A 14,072-nucleotide genomic window follows, 5' to 3' on the forward strand; every position below is an offset into this window, starting at 1 on the left:
GGGATCACTTCCCCAATCATTCAATCACCCTTGTCTTATACCAAAAGGGATTAAGTGCATGTGCTCACCACAAGAACACAGAGGAGCTGATTGCCTGAGGGGTGGGTATATAAGCTTTCAGGAACGAAAGGAAGAAGCCAAAATCCTGAAAGAATAGTGGGGATTGGCCTCTTGCCACTCAGCCTGAACACCTTTTTCCTGTCCCTTTAGGAACTTTGGCAGAAGGAAGCTCTGTTCAGGCCTTAAAAAGGCAGGAAAATGTTCAATTACTTTTATTTAAGGTTTTCAAAGTCTCTTGCTTATCCTACTGCTGCTTCAACCTACCATCTAATAATTAATACTAAAAGGCAGGCAGGGCTTCCAAAATAGCAAAGGTTTTAACAGTGTTTCATGTAATTAGTGATAGCTGTAGGGACAGATTCACTGCCTAGCTCAGCAGCTGTTCCATTAAACTTCTGCTTCTGTTTAAACAGTCATTTCCCTAAACCTTACGTGCCGGCTTTCCAGATTGCTAAACACATGCTATGTTTTGTAACCCTAGGTTGTATCAAAAGAGAGAACTGTAATTTAAAATAGATGGCTTCACTGTTCCTCATGACCCTTTAACGTACAAACCCTTACTTCATTTGTATCTGAAAAAGAGTCTAATTCGTGTACTGTTTTGCAACTTGTGAAGGATTTATATTGGATTTGCCAGTGTGGGACTGTTCTTAAAGCTTTTTTTTAATAAAAATACATTTCCAATAAAACTATAATTGAATGAAACTATGTTGTGACCATTGCTCTGAATGTGATATGTTTTCTAAGTGGTAGTTTTGATTCCATTTAATGCATTCATTTGGAGGGAATCTCTTTCCAAAGGAAATTGAGTGAGTTTGAGATCATTACATCTATCAGGCATAAGTGCTGTTATAAAATATATAGTATCATAGCTATACATCAGTGTTCCTTTAAATATGCCATGTGGTACTAGATAACAAGCCATGATTAGTGACTGTCATGAATAATTAAAATTTCATTCTTAAGAAACTAGAAGTTTCTAGTTAATTTTCTTGCATTGATTCACAGTTTGAACATCCATCTAGACTGCAACTAGCTTTTGTGTGCATCTGTCTTAGCTTATTCTCCCACTAATTTTTGTGTCTGATAAGGCTCATGTTAAGCCAGATTAACGCTTCATCAGCTGTGCAGGGAGAGAGATGGGCACAAGGGCCTTCCTCCTCCTCCAACTGCCCATCAAAGTATGGGATCACTTATACTCCCCTGCACTTTTCTGAATGCAGGCACCGCTTCCAGCTAGTTCCCATGGGGCCCTAGCCAGGCCCTGTCCCAACACATGGCAAGCATAGCTAGCCCGCTCTAAAGGAGAGTGCACGCTGCACCCTCTCACGTGTGGTATGCTGCTGCTGCCTGGTGTGGAGGTGATGTACTTTCCTGGGCCCTGGAGTAGTATCACTCCATGCTGTCCCAACAATCTGTCTCTTTGCCTTTGAGGGAAGGTATAGAGTGCACATGTAGCTGCTGTGGTCAGAATTTCACCCTTAGCTTTGCAGGGTGAACTAGCCTTTGCAACAAATAACTTAATATGATCTAAATCAGACAACTCAGTCTGGTGGCCATACGTTCCAGGGGGACTTCCTCATCACTAAATCAGTAACCAGTTGTTAGTTTTTATCCCCACATGCACTATATGGCTTATGGCTCTAATACAAGAAAGTATTTCCAGTTTTTCTGCATGACAGGTTTATCTCTAATTTGTTTTCTTTCAGGTGGAATGTTCTCCCATTGTTTATTACAGTAAATTCCAAAGGCAGTTGAGTCACTGACTGTATTTCCTTTGTCTAGGGGCTAAATGACGCTGGGTCATAGTGTTGCTTTTCCTGCCTCTCACCAAATATCTCCTCCGGCTGGCTGCAGTAATGCGTGCCATGTCAATTTGGTATTCATTGGGAATATGTTGACTTACAAGCTATTCACAGCACTGATAAGGATCTTTAGCTGTTTCAAATACAAATTGACAGCTATGTTGCTTTTTAACAATGTCACTAGTGCACTGAAGTCACTGCACTGCAAACTCTGAATCAAGTGATATTGAAAGAGTACAGTAGTTGATGGGAAAGGGAAAGGAGCCCAAGGGCAGGAATACTGGTTAGAAACACTTGAGCAGAACCAAACGTCCCAATAAACCTACCCATGCTAAATGTTGTTAGCACTGTCCATGGCCAAAATCTTCAAACCGGGAGCATAAAATCAGGCTCTGGCAGCCCTACTGGGGCATCTAAATAGAAATGGCCTGACTATTAAACCTGCTGAGCATCTGCAGCTCACATACACTGCCATAGAAAAGAGGCTTGTGTGAAAAGCAAGTCAGTTTCATTTAGGTGTCTGAATATGGCTTTAAAAGCCTGACTTCAGGCTCACAGCTTTGAACAGGGTGGCCTCTCTCTAGCTGTTTCCCTGTGTGCTTTTAAGGTCAGTGTTGTTATAATCATTGCAGTGTCACTGTCTTCTGGGTTTGTATAGAGCACTACTGCCCCCTCCTTTGGCCTATTTACAGCACAAGGATAATCTATTTCTATGGCCAAGGGTTGTCCTCTGCTAGGGGCTGTTCCACTGATCCTTTTTATATGATCTCACAGGCAAAGCAGATGGGGTTGTCTTTTTTTCAGGGAAAACCCACAAGGGCTGTGGAAGTCTGGATAATAGAAGAAGAGGTTGTACTCTTCTCTCTGTCAGTACTGAGCCACTGCACTGCTGGACATGTCCTCTTTTGGCTAAGGTGTAAAACTGAGGCCCTGGCAATCTGTAGTCACTACATTTCCTATTGTATTTTTCCTAAGAGGGGTATTAACCCAACTTTCCTGACTAAATCCCAGTTGGAGAATTGCATTCTACCTACCTAAATTTCCCCCTGCACTTTCAATGGCAGTAGGCATTCTTCCGCTCCTGTGTGTCTGGTGTTACTAAATGCTGTTAACCCCCTCCTCCATTTCAGTACCCAGGGGCCTATCGGTGGCAGGGGGAGTTAATTCTATAAAGCCAGATTGTGAATCCCGTATTTGTACTAGGGAGCAGTTTCTCACACCGTTAATACTATTGCCTTCATTTGGACGACTCATGTGAGTAACTGCTCACCAGCCCGAGTAGGAAGTTCCCAATCTATCCTATAGTTTATAAAGCATTTTGAGGTCCTCTTGGATGAAAGGTGCTATACAAGAATAAGATGAGTAGTAAGGATCTTCTCAGTGTCTCATTTCCCATTCTACCTTTAAATATCTCTCCCTCCCACACTTCTTCCATAATTCAGTCCCAATATCATTACAAGATGATTGCCAAGTTCCACTGAAACAGGGTTCAAAGCAAAGTCTGCGTGACCTTTGCATGTTAATGATAGATTTGAAGATTCCCAGCCACTGTGTTGTTTTAACCGAGAGCACTTGGGGAGCAATCAGTGCATTGACTGAGAAGCGTGCAGTAAAGTTTACTTAGTCCTTGAATAGGCCGTGAACACATACTTGTCTGCTTGAGTGAATGTACCTTTCACCAGCACTGGTCATTTTTCATCCTGTCATTTGGATACATATACATGTGTTTTTAATGTGATGTTAATCCCTGAGCTGCAGTGAAATGATTAACCCTTCACCCCAGAATGCCTTGCTACCACATATGTGGCTCTTATGGTGTTAAGGAATTAAAGCAATGGTGACTCCTGAAAATATAGCAATACTTTTAAATGGATGGGTGTTTCAAAGTTAGCAAAGGACCAGCCTTCATGGTAAATATGAATGCTTCCTATCAGAGCATAAATAAATACCAAATATAGCTACTTTTCCCTGCAATACATATTATACGTGTAGTTATTACTGATGCCTCCATTTGTTTGCAATTACTCTGTCAATCAAATACTTTCAAGAATAAATGCTTTGTAATTTGAAGCTTTTACTGTTTATGCTAACACTGGTTTGGAATATAATTGATAATGCAGCTCAAGTTATGAGATCGAGTTGCACATAAATGGAAGACATCCTGCTTTGTTTAGTCACTGATGTGATCTGTGTAGACATATACACACTCATCTCACGGAGCATGGATTTATGCATTCAGCTTAATGGGAGTTGTAAAACCCTGCCCGGCACGGTGCGGATACATTCCACTATGGGCTATAGTCTATTCTCATTCCTGGCATGGAATTCCTGGTGATATCAACAACAGTTTTGTACAAAGAATAGAATATCTACTGATTGCTGTTTCCTATTGCCTAAGAATTGCACACACAGGTAATCTGTGATAAAATACCCAGTGATGTTTCTTACCCTGTCCTCTCACCCCACATGCTCCCCTGTTTTGGCTCATCTATATGTTATTTCTTGTATACTTGATTGTAAGCTCTTTGGGGCAGGGACTATTTTGTTATATGTCTGTACGATGTCATAATTCAGGGCAACTGCCCCGTATTTGCCTTTTATGGTCCGGCAAGGACACCCACACTCAGTCTTCTGTCACCTCTCTTGGGCGGAGACACCTGTCTCTCTGTCCCTCCTAACCAAGGTATTACCAGGCTACACAATTCTGTCCCTATACACACTCCGTTATTCCCCAGCAAGGCATAGAGACACTGCAGATAATTCCACAATAATACATAAATATTTGCATTTTTAATATAGTGAAGTCCTAAGATACTTCAACTTAATTCAAAAGAGTTTAACTTAATTACATACAGTTTGTCCATGATTTTGCCATACCTGTCACATACAGCATCTAGTACAATGGATCCCTCACTTGAGTGAGAATTCTAGGTGCTACTGTACTATAAACATTAATTTGTTGATGAAGAAGAATGGATTATTGGTTTAGTATCAACTCAATGGTAAGAGTCTACCTACCGAATCACTACCACCACTTCCTATACCACTCTGGATTTTCCTTGAGGGTTTGGATAGGGCTCTCAGCTAAATATTGCCCAGCTCCAATCCTGCATAACCTGTAAGAGATGACACAGTCAGGGACCAGCTCCTCAGCTGATAGAAATCAGCATAGTTCTATTGAAATTGGAAATGGAATTAAAATGGAGCTATCCTGATCAGAAATGGATTAAGATTTATTGGGGCCCTGGACACAAAGAACATTGGGGGTCCCTCCATACACACCCCACACGACCCCACCCCCTGCTCCTCCCCTTCCCCCATGGCCCTGCCTCCTGGCCTGGCTGGAAGTCAGGCCATGGTAAGAGCTGCCCAGGGAGCCTAGGCTGCTGTGGGGAGCCCTGGACCCTCCACCTGTCCTGGATGGCGGGCCCTGGAGGGCTTTTGGGCACCCCGGCTCCTTGCCCCGGACAGATGGAGGGTCTGGGGCTCCCCACAGCTGCCTGGGCTGCACAGAAATAAATATGAATGCAAATAAATGGTTCAATGCACTAAAAATCTTAAAGATGTCATCTTGTCAATAAATGGTTTGGTTTTGCATTAATAACCTTGCTGACACTTGTGGCAGTAGTTCTGGAGCCTGTACTTTCAGGTGAGTGAGTGTGGACAGCTGCAGCTGTCTGTACACATTATACAGCATTATGCCAGAGAACTCTGCCAAAGTGCCAAATATTGTAATAGCTGAGACATGAGGGTTTTTTTTATTAAAACAATATCTGTTGGTAAGTGTTGAAGACTGGGAGTCAGGATACTTGAGTTCTCTAACTAGCAGTGATACTTGATTCACTTTGTGCTTGACTGTAGGCAATTCACTTAACCTCTGTGTGTTTCACTATACCCATGTGTAAAATGGGGGGGGAGCAGCTCCGTGTGGGAGGGAGGGGGAAGGAGAGTGACTCAGGAGGGCAGCTCCACATGGGAGGGAGGGACTCGGGGTGGGGGCAGCTTTGCACAGGAGGAATATGCTCTGTGCTCACCTGATACGGCTTGACCAGGGGGCGGGGCCTCAAGGGGAAGAGGAGGAGCAGGGTGGCGGGGCCCTGGTAGGAGGGAGAGGAGGAGCAAGTGGGGGGCAGAGTTCTGGCTTGCGGAGGGGACCCTCCAATTGTTCAGGGCCTCTGGGCACCAACCCCATATGGTAATCCACCACTGATCCTGTTTTACACCAGCTGAGGATCTGGCCCCATACTGCAACATGGCATGGCTGTAGTAAAACTCTTGGTAGGCTTCCACTTTGAATAGAGGCTGCTCTATTGAGAGTATTGTGCATTTATTTCTTTAGCTTCTCCTTTTCTTTTTCTCCTTCAGTAGCAACCTCCAGCATTTGTATTTCTTGCAAGGTTCAGATGTTAGGGAGAGTACAGTTCTTTTTAAGCCTTGATTATGCATGTACTACTTAAGTGCTCTCCTGAATCGGGGCCACTATTACCAAGTTAATTATGACTGCACTACTTAAAAATACAAAGACTTCTTTGTTTATAGCTATTGTTCCTTAACATAACTTTGAGTCACCCTAAGTAAAGTAGCTCTGTGAGATCTGTTATGTCCCTGGCTTAAAAAATAAAATAACTTTTTACTAGATTACACTAATATTTTGTAATTCACTCTTAATATTCAATAAAGTTCTGCACAATTCATCCCACCGGAGGAATATGTGTCAGATATCAAACACATTTGCTTCAGATACCAGAGTTCATGAGCTTTCATGTTTGTTAATGTGATGCCATGGAAATTATTTTAAAAAAATAAAAGTATAGCAGAATCAGGTGTTCTTATGGGCAGTTTTCAATGATATAATCTTTCCTGGAACAGGTCTTTCCTGTTTTTTTCCTAAGCATTCAAGTATTGGGAACAATTGTAACCTTACTATTGAACAGAGTCCAACTGTACTATGATTTGCACTGAAATAAAGACAACATCAAAGATATCTCCGGTTTCAAAAGTTTCCTCCTGTGAGCTGCAGATTACAACCTCCTGCTTGGTTCTCCATTCCCCTTGTATAGTGGTTGAAAATTGTAGTACAGGTAGCACAGTCATGTGGTGCATAGGTTGGTTTATAGCATAATATCAGAATAAGAAACTATTTTAACTATACTGATTAAAATGACAAAGGTGGTATGCCCACTATTATTGACTGTTTGTATTATTATAGTGCTAGGAGCCCTAGAGGTGGACCAGGACCCCACTGTGATTCTTGGATGTAGTGTATTAGGTCTTAAAGTCAGAGACCCTCCGCCTGGCACATTCTCATAGATTTAAGACGCCTTGAAGAGGTCCTGCGATGCCATGGGCTCTGTTGTCAACCATATGCTGATAGTATCTAGTTCCATCTCCTTGTCAGTAGATATGACAATGGCATCACAAAGCCTACACAAGCTCAGTGCCCAGATGAAGAGCAGCTGGCTCATACTGAAGCCAAAGAAGACTGAAATGATACTGTTGAGCAGTGCCAGAACCATGGCACTGACCTCTCCATCAACCTATCCTCCATTAATCAAGATGGTATGACATCTCATGGTCTTCCTAGTGTCATCACTAATCCTGGATGCCTAGGCAGAAACAATGTCAAGAAATGCCTTCTTCCATCTCCTTCTTGCCAAGAAACTGCACCTGTTCCTCTCAGATGATTATTTCACCACAGTGACCCATATGTTTGTCATTCTCTAGGGCTGAAGATGGAAGCAAGATGGAAACTCCAGCTTACCCAGAACTCAGTGTCCAGCCTTGAGAACAAATCACATCACTGTCCCCACATACCCTGTCCTCCACATCCCATCCAGTTCCTGGCCAATGCCAATTTGAGGGCTTGAAGAAGGCCCAGCTACCTCAGAAACAACCCCGCCAAGCACAACCCATCAGTACAGCTGAACTTCCATGTGTCAGAACACAGAGTCCAGGGTAAAACTCTTGAGAGACAGAGATAAGGTTTTTTTTTGTCAAGAGCCTTCAGTAGTGGGATGACATACCAGCATCAAAAAGACCGAGCCCAACTTGGCTTATTTTCAGAGCATGTTTTATAGTTTTTCATAAAAGTTTTCTTGCTATAACCAAAGGCAAGGAATTAGAACAAGAAGACAAAACAAACCACCCCAAAGACACAGTTAATCAAGGCTGCTGAACCAGGGGAGGCAAAGCAAAGAGACTGCTATGAACAATTCTGGTGAATCTTCCTACTTAATTATTTGATGTTCTGTGCTCCCTAGAAACACTTTAGATATACTATCTATATCTATATAAATCTATTAATTTGTGTTGCAAAAGCATTGCAGTATTGAATATCTGGCAGCCATTGCAAATAGTAACTAGAAATCTCAATGAGAAATGTCAGAAAAGTATTAAATTAAATATATACTTGAAAAAAGGAAACTCAAATGTAATAGCTGCTGGTTGAATTATAACAGCTCTATATAATGAAGGGTATGACCCACACCCTGTGTCTGGGGGAGAAAAGGTTTAAACTCTCAATGAGCAGAGAAGGGAAGCCCGTTGTCTGTTAAACTGCAAAGGTTGCACTGGGGTGGAAAAGGTGGAATCCAGCGGAGATTATTCTTCATCAGGACAAGCAGGATGGAGGGACACAGTTTGGGGTTCCTCCCAATGAGAACTCAAGGGACAGAGTCTGTCTGAAGAAGTTTTTATGGAATTGAAAGACTCTGGCTGCAGAAGTTGGCTGCAAGGAAGGTGTATTAACTCCTTACAGGCTCTGGCTGAGAAGAATTTATATTCTTCTGTTTAAATACCTTGCCTGCTGGACACTTTTCTCTCTCAGAAGGCTATGGATAAGACAGCTTTCTTTAATTACTAAGCACAGACCTGGGCCAGGCACCCTTTGCTGTGTGTCTCCGCAGAGCCCTAGTTTTAAATCCTGAAAGCTGGACAAGGAATAGATGCTGATGTACGCTTACCAAAATAACTGCTATATGCCCAACTCACCAAAGGAGAAAGGAAACGAGGAGGCCAAAAGAAATGCTTTAAAGACATCCTCAAGGTAAACATCAAGAGATGTGGCATCGACACCGCACACTGGGAGACAGCACCCCAGGATAGGGGTAACTGGCGAAGACTTGTCAGAGAGGGAACATCTACTTTTGAGGAAAATCGCCTTGCCCTGGTCTCAGAAAAACACCAGAAAAGAAAAGAAAGACAACGGTCATGCAGCAATCGCGGCCCAACCGTATCTTCCAACACCACCTGCAATGTCTGCCAATGAGGCTGTGGCACAAGAATCGGACTTTTCAGTCACCAAAGGACCCATGAAAAATAAAACCTGTGAAAGAGATCATCCTCGACCTTGAGGGATTGCCAACGATGATAAATACCTATATGGGGAACAACTATCTAATAACAGGCTCTTCAATCTAGCACACAAAGGTATAACGTGATCCAGTGGCTGGAAGTTGAAGTTGAAGCTACAGAAATTCTGACTGGAAAAAAGGAGAAACAATGAGAGTAAATAATCATTGTAACAACTTATTAAGGATCATGGTGGAGTCTTCATCAGTGACAATTTTTAAATCAAGATTGGATGTTTTTCTAAAAGCTCTGCTCTAGAAATTATTTTGGGAAGTTCCATGGCCTGTGTTACACAGGAGGTCAGGCTAGATGATCACAATGGTCCCTTCTGGCCTTGGAATCTGTGAAATCAACTGTTGTCATGAACAGTAAAAATATATTGTTAAAATCAATTAAATGCAAAGTGATGCCTTGAAAGATTTATTTAAAGTAAGCTTCAGACAAACAGATGTTTTAGAAATAGTAGCAAATTACTTTTATGTCTTTAAAATATTGCAGCAGACTAGCTAGTGTGCCCTCTGCTGGAGAGAATAAGGGCTGCTCAACCACGTGGGGGTTGGCTCTGTACTAGTGACAGAGATTAAGAGCCTATGCTTTTGGAGTAGGAAGAGTTGAGGCTCTGAAGTTTCATGTGGCATGGTGACAGACATGATATTCATAATTGGCATCAGATCTGTGACAATATGAATTTTAAATATTCTAAAACTGGGGAAACCTCAAAAGCTCTATAGTTCAGGTGCATTTAGTTTGAGCACTCAAAATTTGGAGGCTTTTTTTTAACTTTCCAAAATTATAGATTCTGCAGAATTGCACTGGAAATCCTGAGTGCCTGGTGTCTCTATTTTCCATTTCTACAGCTGAAAATGCCACAAGTAGAGCCTCTCTCAAGGGATTTTGTCATTTCTGGTTTTGATCTTTGCCAGAACTGGAAGGGAGGAAGGGGAAGTGAGGGAAAGAGAGGACCTACCTGAACACTGAACCTATGTAAACATTTTGGAATCTCACAAAACATTCAATTAGTGATTGAGTCTAGAAATGAGCAAATGTTTTTGGGGAAAATTCTGAATTGCTTCACTATATAGATTGTGAAGACTGGGGGGCTTTACAGTACAGTGCCTAGCACAAGTGGGAGCTGTTTCCTGACTGGGGCCTCTGGGCATTATACCAATATAAATAATAATTCACCCCTCCCTAAATACTCTCTTCTACAGAGGTTTTATTGCACTCAGCACCATAGTATGTGGGCCCAATCCTGATAATAAGGGTCTAATCCCAGTCCCAATTCGTTCATCGGGAATGTTGCCATTGACTTCAATGGGAGCAGGATGGGCACCTACGTACCACAGTAACGGGGAAGTTAATTTAATGACATGTTTCCTAAGTTTTGCCCTTCTGAGAAATCCCGTAAGCAGCTACACCTGTGAGGAGCTGCGGTCAGCCTCGCAGACTGGAAGTTACCAGGGGAACCAGCTCCCTCCTCTCCTAGCAAGAGCGATCAATCACTGACCAAGGGGAACCGCTCCACTGAGGGAGGACACCTGAGGTTTACAGCGGGCTGGGACTGCAGCCCTGGACTTGTCAGGCGTTAGGACCCAAGGGAAAGGCTGCTGTAGCCGGTGTCAAGGAGAGCGCTGGGCAGGTAAGGAAGCCAGTGCCTGGGGAGACAAGGGAAGAGGGCAGAGAGCTGCGGCACCAGAATCGCTTTCAGGGGGAGACAGGCGGGGAGCGGCTGAGCCCAGCACCAGCTGTGTTACGGGGGCAGGCGAGGGAAGCCCTGGCAATAAAAGCTTAGAGCTAGCTGTGTACAAGAAGGCTGGGGAGAGGCTGTAGCTGGGAGGGAACCGCACTGAGCCTACAGGTAGCTGGGGCAAAGTCCAGGAGGTGGGTGCCTAGAGCCAGCTGTGCAGAGGAGGCTGGGGGATAAATGCTGGGCATTGAGTCCTAAAGGCAGCTGTGTGCAGGGGACAGACGCTAGGCACTGAATGCTAGAGCCAGCTGTGTGCAGGTGGGATGGGACAGACGGTGGGGATTGAGGGCTAGAGCCAGCTGTGTGCCGCGGAGGCTGGAGGAGGAGCAGGTGCAAGCGCCGTCCGCTCTGCAGCATGGCGAGGAAGCCTAGCACCCAGCTGCCAAGTGTCCTGCCCGCCCAGAGGAAGCTCCGCAGCGGTTTTGCCGAGCCCCGGCCCCTGTGAGGTGGGGAGTCTCACACAGCAGCCAGCCCCCAGCCTCTGCCTGGCCCCGGCGCCCTGGGGAGGAGTCAGGTGTCTCCAGCGGGGCAGCTCAGCTGCGCCGGACGCCGCTACACCCGCCGGGAGGAGGATGAGGAGCCGCCCTGCCCCAGGGGAGATTGCCGAGGTAACCAGCCCAGTCCCCAGCGGCGCGGCCGCTGCCCGGGGGAGCCCGTCTCATTGGGATTTTTGCCTGACGCGGGGATCTTGCTGGTCTGTTTGAGGAGGCTCTAAAGTCCCACGGGGTAAAGTTCTGGGCTCTCCCGCGGTCGGCTTGTCCCAGCCTCGCCACGGCCCTTTTAGCCCTCCACGGGTTAGAAGGGTTTTCCCGTTGCACTAAACATAACTAAAAAGTGCAGCCGAAGCCCCGAACTGAAACATGACCCCTCTGTAAAGGGCTAGCAGCAGCATGTGCTTGAAGAAGAACAGGAGTACTTGTGGCACCTTAGAGACTAACAGTTTCTAAGGTGCCACAAGTACTCCTGTTCTTCTTTTTGCGGATACAGACTAACACGGCTGTTACTCTGAAGTATGTGCTTGGTTACTTTACCCAGTCTGAAAACCCGGGCAGAGGTCTTCTGAGCACGTGCTTGCTTTAAAACAAAAAATTACTCCCTGTTAGTGAGTGATGTTGCTCTGTCCTTCAGAGGCCTAAAAATGAAAACCACAGGCCCATGCGAGCTACAACCCCATGTCTTGTATTCTTGCACTCTAACATTAGGGAAAGTATCCAGGGCATTATACTGTGATATTGTCTTCTCTTTGTCAGATGCAGCCAGCCTGCTGTCTTTGGCAAATTGCAGGAGTGAGATGGCAATGTAGCTACATAACTGATAAAGCACTTATTTTGAAGGAGTGTCAGACAATCCCCACAGTCAATGGTTGGGTTCTAGAAACAATTGAGTTAATTCCACCCCCTCCCCCTCTATATAATCACTAATCTGAAGACTAAAGTTTAGCTCTACAGGTTTCACAAGAACTACATTATTGTAAACCCACACTGCAACAGCAATGTGCTCTGTAATTCATGCTGTGTCTGGCTATTGCAAGAAGTGTTCCCTAAGAGTGACTAGGAACAGAGTTAGGAGAGGGTGTTGGAGAAATTGATTGGGGCCAGCCTTTAACTGTAACCACTTGGTTTATTGGTATTTAAAAATTTAAATATTAAGAGCTGATTGAAATGTGAATTGACATGTGCATGCATTAGGTTTATATACATACAAAATGTAAAATATTGGAGTGCAGATTATCATTCCATGCTGATATATACAAGGTTCCTGTGTAAGGAAAATAAACTGTGCTTAACTTTACGTACCAGACTGTTCATGTGTGTAAAGTTAGACATGCATAAATGTTTGTTGGATCAGGGCATTAGTTTTTATAACTTCACTCAATCTTTGTCACTTTTGCTAGTGGGATAAAGGTAGTTCTGTGTAACTTCAGCTGGCAAAGTATCAGTTGTAGACATTGGTAATCACTTATCTGTTCATGAGAGGTGCTGAGGGCTCACAACTTCCATTGACTTGAGTGGGAAGTCAAATTGAGTCAATGGGACTGAAGAAATCCATCTATGTGCTACAGCTTGCAATATTGGGGCTTTTTGTTTTTTATTACAATCTCATATTAGTTTTAAGCTGACAGTATCCCATTAAAAATCTGCTTGCAACAGGTCTTTCCTCCAAGTTGCAAACAGCCAAGAATGGAGCTTGATGGTGGAACTAGTTACATTCAACTATAGAATCATTAACTTTGCATAAATTATGCCATAGTCCATTTGTAATTCAGAATTCTCACATTGAATCAATTACTAAATCATCATTACTGCATGAAGTTGTTTGATTTAAAATTAAAATATTTCATGTAAACCAAGACTGATTATGACCAAAATCCAACTGGGCATTGTTCATTCTTAAACTCAGACAAGGAGCATTGTAACTAATCTAATCACGTGCAAAGGAGCTCTTTACAGAACTAGTGGTTTAGCCGAACCACAAACAAAAGTAGAGTATTGTCAACGAGGCATCTCTCCCTTATTAGCAACAGAACACACCTCATATCAACATATTCCAAATTTATAATATGCTTTGTCTATTAACCCTGGTCTATTAACCTCCAGGTATCATTTGTGAATTGGAAGTGGCTTCAAAACATCCTGTTCTAAAGCCAGGCTGTACTTTTGTTAATGCATTCTGTATGCTTGGGTTATTGGGTGTGTTCAGGCACTCTAGTCATTAAAGTAGCACTGTAAGAATAAAGATTCGTTGTAATTAAGCTCATCTTATAACTTTCTTTAAGCATTAGGCATGCTGCCATACTGAAAGCAACACATTTCACTAGTTAAGAATGAAAGGGCAAATATTGTGGCACTGAATCTCCTCTAACTTACACTGGTGTATATTGGCAGTAACTCCACTGAAGTCAATGAAGTTGTAACAATGAGAGGAGGAGAACTAGGTTCTGGACTTTCCTCACTAGCAAATATGACAATAATACTCTTAACTTTGACTTTGCTTGATTGATTGAAATGACCCACTGATTGAGATGAGTTTTGTTTTGTGTTTTTTCTGACCATTAGCAAAACTACTCATTCCCTTCTTACTTTGGGCTTTTATTTAATTTTGCAACCTAG

General features: G+C 43.4%; 1 protein-coding gene across 1 annotated transcript in view; it reads left to right on the forward strand.

Annotated features, from left to right (window-relative positions):
* The first annotated feature begins 10,947 nt into the window (after positions 1–10,947).
* Positions 10,948–14,072, forward strand: part of TC2N (tandem C2 domains, nuclear) — a 47,159-nt gene continuing 44,034 nt past the window's right edge. Inside the window, exon 1 of the mRNA XM_034770274.1 lies at positions 10,948–11,570. The gene's annotated coding sequence lies outside the window, so the exon portion shown is untranslated. The remainder of the gene's footprint in view (positions 11,571–14,072) is intronic.

The sequence above is a fragment of the Trachemys scripta genome, chromosome 4 (assembly GCF_013100865.1).
Source record: "Trachemys scripta elegans isolate TJP31775 chromosome 4, CAS_Tse_1.0, whole genome shotgun sequence".
Taxonomy (NCBI): Eukaryota; Metazoa; Chordata; order Testudines; family Emydidae; genus Trachemys; species Trachemys scripta.